Source organism: Pinus tabuliformis, chromosome 7, assembly GCF_031772625.1.
Source record: "Pinus tabuliformis cultivar Carrire ecotype Pingquan chromosome 7, CPIR1, whole genome shotgun sequence".
NCBI classification, from domain to species: domain Eukaryota; kingdom Viridiplantae; phylum Streptophyta; class Pinopsida; order Pinales; family Pinaceae; genus Pinus; species Pinus tabuliformis.
The window spans coordinates 1,128,842,983-1,128,852,242 of record NC_142293.1 but is presented as its reverse complement, the minus strand read 5'-3'; the positions used below and the strand labels follow the sequence as shown (position 1 = coordinate 1,128,852,242).

At 33.8% G+C, this 9,260-nt stretch overlaps 1 long non-coding RNA gene across 1 annotated transcript; it reads right to left on the bottom strand.

Moving 5' to 3' along the window:
* Window positions 1-270: 270 nt before the first annotated feature.
* LOC149251488 (uncharacterized) lies at window positions 271-5,873 on the bottom strand. Its single transcript, XR_016266886.1, has 2 exons — window positions 5,002-5,873; window positions 271-1,034 (listed from the first exon to the last, which is right to left on the bottom strand). It is a non-coding gene; the product is annotated as an uncharacterized LOC149251488 (long non-coding RNA).
* Window positions 5,874-9,260: the final 3,387 nt, after the last annotated feature.

Genomic DNA, 9,260 nt, shown 5'->3' with positions numbered 1-9,260 from the left:
TGACTCCTCAAAAATGATATGCTCCCAATTCAGGCCTGGAGAGAACCATGCTAGACTACCCATAACTTCTTTCAAAACATTCACAATTTGTACAACATATTTTTTTTTAAAGAAACGGGTAGCTTGCATTAATCAATCTGGTAAACGGGCCAGTACCCTTACATTCATGTGCTGATCTTCATTTGTTGTATTCCAAAACTGATCAAAATGAGATCTATTGCTACCCTGCCTATACCTAAGTATGCCTCTAACAAGATTTATCCCATAAAATCTCGAAAATAGGCCATTATATAATACCGTTTTACATAACATTTATCAAAAAGATTACTAAAAAAAGACAACTTTCCTGGATTCCTGCTGGTTGTCAGCGCACTACCATTTTCCTCCACTACCTGCATTGTAAGCTCTGGATTCCGCTACTCCTCAAGGTCGCCTGACGGTTTTGCTCCATTGATGGGTGGTTCTTGAAGTCCAAAGACCTCCTTAAGAACTCCCACTACCACGGTCTCAACTGTCACCTCAATCCCTTCTACCTTTGAACTGAGATTATCAACCCGGTCTCAACTGTCACCTCAATCCCTTCTACCTTTGAACTGAGATTATCAACCTTCGGGGCTAGAGTGGCCACTGAAATTCTGAGTTTGGCCAGGTTCTCCAGTGAGACCACTGCCTGAGTCGGTCGAGAATTATCACCACTTGTTTCGAATGGAGAAGCCATACTTAACAAAGGTCGACAATTCACTGAGATTCTGTGGAAGCTCCAACTTCATCGCTCGCCATTATAGTCCAGATTGCTTCCAATTCAAATCCCCATCTGCCTTAAATTACATTGATTGTCTCTGACTTACATTTCCTTGATGGAAATGTTGGTATCCTGCAGCCTATCTTTCCCCCAACGATCATGCATCCCACATTTAATCCACAAGCAGGGGACAATGGTATTGCCCTGAGGTATAATATATTACAAGGAGGGATCGCATGTCAAATGACATGTGTAGTCCTTGAGAATGACGAGAACCATCTTCGATAACCACCTGGAGAGGCAATATGAATCAATTGTTGAGATCGATGACCATCGCTTCAAATTTATTATTACAGGCTTAACTGTATTGTTATTAATCATCATGACATGTCTCAAGGTATGTTCGCTCCATCATACCTTATTAGTTATATTATTCCCTGCCTCTAGCTTATTCTTCCCTTCGAGCTTCATGGTATATAATGAGATGAGGGATCTCCTTGATCGAGGAGCAACACGCCTTGTTCAAGGTGGACACCTTTATTGGCTTGTTCATCTGCAATTTTATTATTCTCTCTTTTTATATGGAAGAAGGAAATAGAGTCAATTTTTTGTATTTGAATCTTGATTTCTAATCCGAGCATCCATGGGCAACAAATTTTCGTCTCTTAAGTTTTTACCTTTATGGAATTTTTGAATGACTAGCATCGAAGAAGGAAATAGAGTCAAATTTTTGTATTTGAATCTTGATTTCTAATCCGAGCATCCATGGGCAACAAATTTTCGTCTCTTAAGTTTTTACCTTTATGGAATTTTTGAATGACTAGCATCGAATCACCGAATATAGATATTTGTCAAATTCCTCTTGCTGGAGCTAGTTTTAACCTTTGCCATAATGTTAGTGCTTTTGCCTGGGCCCTGGTTATGGGAGGATTTCCCCAGCCCCATGCAAATTTGAGCTCTTTTTTTTCTTCGAGGCCGAAAATTATCTCCTGCTCCTGCCTCCCCCGAATTTCCTTTCGATGCTCCATCAAAATAAAGTTGATGCCCTCCCAGGGTATTTCGTCATTTTATAAATTGATCTTCCTCTAATCTGATTGCAAACGAAGGAATGAAGGTTTGTGGTTTGAAGTTTTTTTCAGAAAGAAAAAAAGGTATGATTTTATATTAAGGGTATATAAATATCAGAGATACATTCAGAGATACATCTGCTGTTTGGAGCAACAGCATTTGGAGAAGAGAAAAAGAAACATGTCGATATTCCCTGAGATGGAATCTGCTTAAGTGATCAGTATAAGACAGCAGTGGAAAAAAAAACATATCGATTTTCCAAAATCTGCTAAATGATCTGTGCAAAAACAGCAGTGGAAAGAACAGCTGTAAATGGGGACTCTTTGATCAGAGCCCGAAGATTAGGTTTGTGGTTTGAAGTTGCCAGCATGATAAATGGGCTAAACTGGTTGTGACTATTATATTTCTTCAAAAGACATGTTTTTTAACTCATCGGGATCAAAACCTCTAGATGAAATAACCTCGAAGAGCATCTGTGATGCCTTCATACCTGATGTTATTGGATCGGGATTGATATTTTGAAATATAGCTTGGTTGCACGAGAGCCAAATTGACCAACATACATACTTTGGTTTAGCAACTCAACTTCGAACCATTACTGAATCGGCCTTGCGATTACACGGATAATGGAACTTCCAATTTTCAAACATACCTGACCAGCTCTGAGGAACGATTTGAAGAGATTGAGAGGTCTAATTGAGTAGTTCCAAACCTCCAATGAAAAGGGACATCTGAAGAAGACATGTATACTCTCCTTCGCTGCTTTACATAATACACATCTTGAAGGACCGTGTACCTTCCTAGATTGCAAGTTTTCCGCAATTAACATCTTCCTGTGAATTAACTCCCAGCAAAAAGTGTTGATTTTAGGTAATTCGTCCTTATGCCATATCTTCCCCAGATTTTGGACAATGGAGGATGGGGAAGTTGCACGATTGGGAATTCATACAACACATTATGAGGAAATTGTAAATAGAAATTTTTTCGAAAGATCAAGTCCTGATAGATTTATTTGGAGAAATGGTTTGAAATTAGGAGTACACAGTTAGAGATGGCTTCAAGTTTTAATAATCAACTATGGACCGTAGTCATGCAGGCAAACATACTCCCAAGAAGGACCTAAGTCTGGGATCAGCTATGCTCTCCAATACTATATTTTGCATTTCACCCAATTATCTACTACAGATAAGAGTTTAACAGGTGAGAACCTACAGCAAAGAGGTATGTAGGGGCCGTTATTTTGTGGGGTACTGGAAAGCTAGAGGGGAAACAACTTCACAATATTTAGAAGAATGTGCTTGTAAGTATCTGACTTTTATATTTGCTTTTAAAAGCACAGGTGAGGTTGTGGATAAAGTAGCATCGAAAGTTAGCCTAATGATAGCAAACATAAATTCAAACCAAAAAGTTTTGGAGGGAGGGCAAGGCTCTAATGAGCAGGAAAAAAGTGGGATGAAGAAGTGGTCATAAAGGCCAAGGAAACTATAAAATCAGAATTACCAGAAAAGACTCCTCCAACGAAGACATGGCTTTTCCTGCACTGGTTTTGATAATGCTTCCCAAGGATCCTGGATCAGGGCAGATTTACTTGTCGATGATGTCAAAAGGTCCTATAAACTAGGGCTACGAATCAATAGTTATAATTGGGAGGGGCAGTTCACTATGACTTAAAAAAACTAGCTTTGGTAGTTAAATGCCATTTTTTGGGACAGTTTAGATTCTAGAAGCTAAAGAAACTACTTTCTTTGGGACTTGAAACTAATAGTATATTTTTTTAATGACAAGTACAAGCAAAAGCTAAAGGACCAAGAGCTAAAGAAAAAAGGTACGACATCAAGTAAACCAAATTGTAATTTACGTAAACAAGGCTCACACCAAGAAGACAGGACTACAACCCAAGAAGTAGACTATTTCATCAAATATATGATCATACCTACCAAATATCATGAATATTGGAAATTTATCATCAGAATTAATATTGAAAGAGCTCCCCAACTGAGACGTCAGGCCCTTACACACTCTACTTGTAATGCCTACCATGGTCAGCATTAGACACCTTTCTCTTTGCAAAACCATATCCTAGACTTGGGAATGGAGTACGCAACCACACATGGAGAAAGATAATGGCTGAGAAGATTATTGTGTAGACAGAACTTATCTATATGAGGATCTATTTTGGCATGGAAGACAATGCCTACATGAGTTAGTTTAACACCCCAATAATAGAGGGACTGCCACACTTCAAGACCTATTAATAAAAAACCAGTCATAGGTAGAAATCATGGAATGAGCTTAAGTTGTACGATAAAAACAAGTTTGTGATGGCTCATTATATCTCCTATAAGGTATCAAACACTCTCCTAAAAGGATGGTACAGAGAGTAGCACTACAAGAGCTCTAATTCTCAAATGTGTTCACTTTCAAAACCTCTGTCAACATATAAGAGAAGCTTAATAAACTCTGGATTTATGTCAAATATAAAATTCGAAATGCTTTGAGATGCCCCTCTCCTACTTCAAAAGAGGCTTTCTCATGCATTTTTTCCAATGGTCTGCTTCTAACTGCTCCGTGAATGTGACCAAATGTCTGCACGATATATTTACTCAAAACCTCTAATCATGGTTGATATCCTCGTTCGCACAAACTGTTGTGTAGCTTGGTGCCATTTTTTCTTCTTTATAAAAATAGAAATAATGTAGCACGTAACTCTAAGTTATTATTGTGTTCAAAAGTCAACCAGATACACACAGTTATACTTGCAAATTGTCACATCACTATGGGCAAACACAACGCTGGCTGAAACAAAGCCACCTAATGCAGCTAATCGACGATCAGCCAGGGAGAAACCTCTGGTTCATAAAAATAGAGCAAAGAGGTGCCCCGGAAACAGGAAGTTCCTCCTAGACCTAGAGGCAATTCACATGACCAAGAGGCAGGAACATCTGCTCTATATTTGGCCATTCTCCTGATTACAACCTAAAAAGTCACAATTTTGTTGGTATGGCAGATTTTTTTGTCTAAAAAGTTTTCAATAAATTTGACGGATGGAGTGTTTAAATTATTTTATTTTTTTGATGAAAATAGATTTAGCGATATCAAGAATCTAAAATTTTGAAACTTGAAAATTGTAATCTGAATTTCTTTATCAATATCTAACCAGAATTTCATTTTTTTTGCGACCAAAATTATACCTCTTACGTCGTGTCAAGATTTCTGGGACTGTAGATGATTTGAATTCCAGGGATGCAAAGAAACAGAATCGAGTTGTGAGGGTGAGGAAATTCCTATTTCCACCTCTATAGGAAAGTTAATGCACCCTGACATGCAAAGGGAATAGTGGATGCCTTGCTGCTAACATGCCAAAGTCAACTTTAGCAGAAATATAAAAATATAAATGCAAGTCACCCATTTTTCCCCTTGCATGTCAGGGTGCATTAACTTTCCTATAGAGGTGGAAATAGGAATTTCCGTGAGGGTGAGGCTACATTGTGTGGGGAGGCATACCGTCACTTCAATGCGAAGAGAACGACACATCCATGGCATTCTCCAATGTCTTCATGGGATCATCATCACGAGCGCATCAACATCGACTCAGATTTGTCTTTCTTTACATTCCATCTTCGAAGATTCTGCTGAATCCACTGTGGGACTCACGAATTCGCCCCCACTAATTTCGATTGCTTGCAGTCAAATCAATCATGTATTGTTGATAAGCAATCACTTTTGAGAACGTACTGTGACGATTCTTATCCTCCTTACGCTCGATATTTTCAGTGGTAAATACCGTCGAGATGCAGCGTACACTCAACCAGTTTTAAGCTGATTGGATGAACTTTGCTCCCATGGTTTCTCACATTACTAGATATTTTCATCGGATTTGGACAATGCTAAAATTCTGTCCAGCATTTACCTTCTCGTTCAAGCAATCATATAGCTTTTTCCTCATCCCCTCAAATCCATTATACTTTACCTTCTCGTTCAAGCAATCATATAGCTTTTTCCTCATCCCCTCAAATCCATTATGCTTCTCTCTTGAGCTTATCGCAATCAGATGGACATGGTCCCAAATGATTGACAGCTCCCAGATCTGATTGCCAAATATTCTGTGAATCCATATAAAAATCCCCTTTCTCTTTATTTTATAATGCTCTTATATCAATCTGATTTAGTTAACTAGGACAATTATATAAATTAAAAGATTAAGTAAATATTTACAGACATCAATTTAATAAATATTAAAAAATAATAGTTTTTATATTATTAAAAGTTAAAAAACAAAATCATAAATTAATCTAATTATAATTTTATTTATATTATAATTATTATTTATAAAATAATTAACATATAAATTAAATATTTATATATTTCAAAAAATAAACATGTAACAAGATTTTTAATTATTTATATTCACCCCATTTTACTATGAAGATTTTTTCGTAAAATGGAGGTTTTTTTTTGAATAATTTTTGTTAGGATACCATGAGTTACAAATACCACAAGAAATAAACATGTAACAAGATTCTTAATCATTTATATTCACCCCATTTTACTATGAAGGTTCTGTTTTTTTGAATAATTTTTGTTAGAATACCATGAGCTACAAATACCACAAGCCCAAAAATCCACAAATCATTTCATATGATATATTTTTATTCAATTAATCAACATATTTTTTTATTTGTGTATACTATTAAAAATATCCTAAAATATTTCGTAGAAGTTAATTTCTTATCATTACCTACAATATTAAGTAGAAGTTAAACATTTTCACCATCCACTTAATAATTATTGATCTTTAAATTTCCAAAATAAACACTTCTCTTCACAATGAACACAACTTTGAAAAAGCTCATAACTCTAAAATAATTAAAAACTTTAATACCAAATGTAATTTGTCATATTTATAGTATAACTCTTTAAAAAAAAAAACTGTTAAAAGAACAAGTATTTGTCATTCACAGTGTTAAAATAAATTAATCATAAAAATGATATATAACATATAAAAAGTTCAATGTCATTGTTAACAAAATTCCAAAACAATTGCTTGATTTTCTCTGGCATATAATATTTAGGGAAATTGTGCTTTTAATTCAATGTGTTACTAATATGTTAAAGACCAACATTCTAATTACTCATTTTTGTATTGCAAAACTATCTTTTTTAAGATTGTGTCAACTTGAGTGTCAAGTTCTTTGTGAAGTGGCATGATCAACTCTTCTCCATCCTTGTCCAGCATCTATGGCTTGTTGGAGTTTCAATTGGTTTAGGTTGAATGCTCATAGATTTGCTTTACTGCTCATTTTTTTATAATTATGAAGAGGTCATATCTAGTGACTTGATCTTTTTGACTTTTTTTAAAATATTTTATTAAAGTTAATCAAATTATATCAAAAATATTTTATTAAAGTTAATCAAATTATATATTTTGTTTGTTTAGCAATGGTAGTTTATTCAATATGATCATTTATAATTTTGTGTTTTTGTTGAAGTTTATGTAAATCTTATTAAACTCGATCATATATTTTCTACATGTAGTCAATAAACCATATTTTTATCTCATGTGCACTAGAGTTTTTTATTATTGTTATTTTAGGAATGGGGCTCAAAATAGCTAATGGATCTTCGGATAGGAATTCAAGGTATATTTCAAATAGAAAAATATCAAGAAAGGATGTTCGTATCCAAATTTTTAGATGTAAATGGTTAAAAAATTGTAATAGTTGAATAATGTCACAATTTATTACATTATTATATCTATTTATTTATGGATGGAAATCAATATCCTCTTCAATTTGGTCTCCATTAATCCCCATAATTCTTCCTAGAGATTCCTTAGAAATATTTTAGGGGAAATATTTTCTTGAATTTTTATTTTGATCATTTGGATATCCTTCATAAGAAATAGTAGGTAAATATCACAGTTTATTCTACAAAATCCTCAATGAACCTATCACTATATGCCACCTCATATGATGTTGTGATTCTTGTTGCATGATTTTCTATAAGAAGCATCTCAACTAGGTCACAATATGGTATAATTTTGGTGACTTTAGAGATCATAAAAGCCAAGTATCATCGACACAAATCCCATCATCAGAGATGATTAATGTTAATAGCACAAAATGAACCAAATCATTTTTGAAGTTCAACAACATTGATTGTTGCACTATTAGTCTTTTACACTGTATAAGGAAACTATTCATTGAAACAATTTAATATTGTTAAGAAATAGCATGTAATACCTTATTGTTTGACAATCAAAACTAATATTAATTAGATATCCTCATTTGAATAGTTACTTAAGTGACCAAACATTGTTATCAAATTGTTTACAGTTTTAGTTTATATGCATGACTTGATATATTGATATGATTATAAATTCACATTTACAAAATAATGATGCATTGTACCGTTTTAGGATTTACGTGCATATTGATATATAACCTTAGAAATTATTTTGTGAATTTCTATATTTACACATACAAGACAAATCATAGTAATTTTGTTTTAAATTTTTAAAACTCACTTTATATGTATAGAATGATATTTTGACATATCTATATATTTGTAAACAAATTCAAGGGTTTTTATTCATGCAATTTAAGGTTTCATGTGTAGTATGTTCCTTCATAGTGTTACACTAAATTATAGTGTTCATGTTTAAAATTGTATAGCTCACTTTATATGTTTTGAAATAATATGGTGGTGTATTTATATATTTTCAAACAAATTTAAGGGTTTTTATTCATGCCATTGAATGCTTCATGTGTATTATTGTTCATATGAGTGTTTAGTTTTCAAGCTAGTGAATAGCTTCATGAACGAATTTAGAGAAAACTTATGATATTAATGTCTAAATGACATCATGAGCTTTGATATACCTAGTCTCAAGTGTGAAAATACCATTTTTTATTTCCCATTTTTATATAAAATTTTGCCATTTAATTCAATCGACATTTTAATTCAATTAAAACATATTTTTAGAGAATAAATATTTGAAAGAATGAGATAATATTTGATTTAAGGGAAAGGATAAGATTTCATGGATAAGAGAAAATTTATGTTGGAATTATGATTATATTGAGACTCGAGAGGTGAGAGAAAATCGGTATAATGGTCAATTTATCAATTTATAATCAATTCAAACCATATAAACATCAATTACATAAGAAACACATGAGAACACTAGATGTACATGGAAACACTTAAAGGGGGAAACCACAAAACTCATTTGTTTGAATATTTTTGTAGGCACCAACCTATTGTTACATCAATTTACTAGCACGAACAAGAAGGAGACACCCATCCCCTAATTTACAGGCACCGACATGAAGGAGACATATGTCCCCTGGTTTATAGGCACTAACTTGAAGGAGGCAACTATCCCCTGATTTCACAAGAACTAACTTGAAGGATACATCAATCCCCTTTGCTTTACTAATGATTCTCC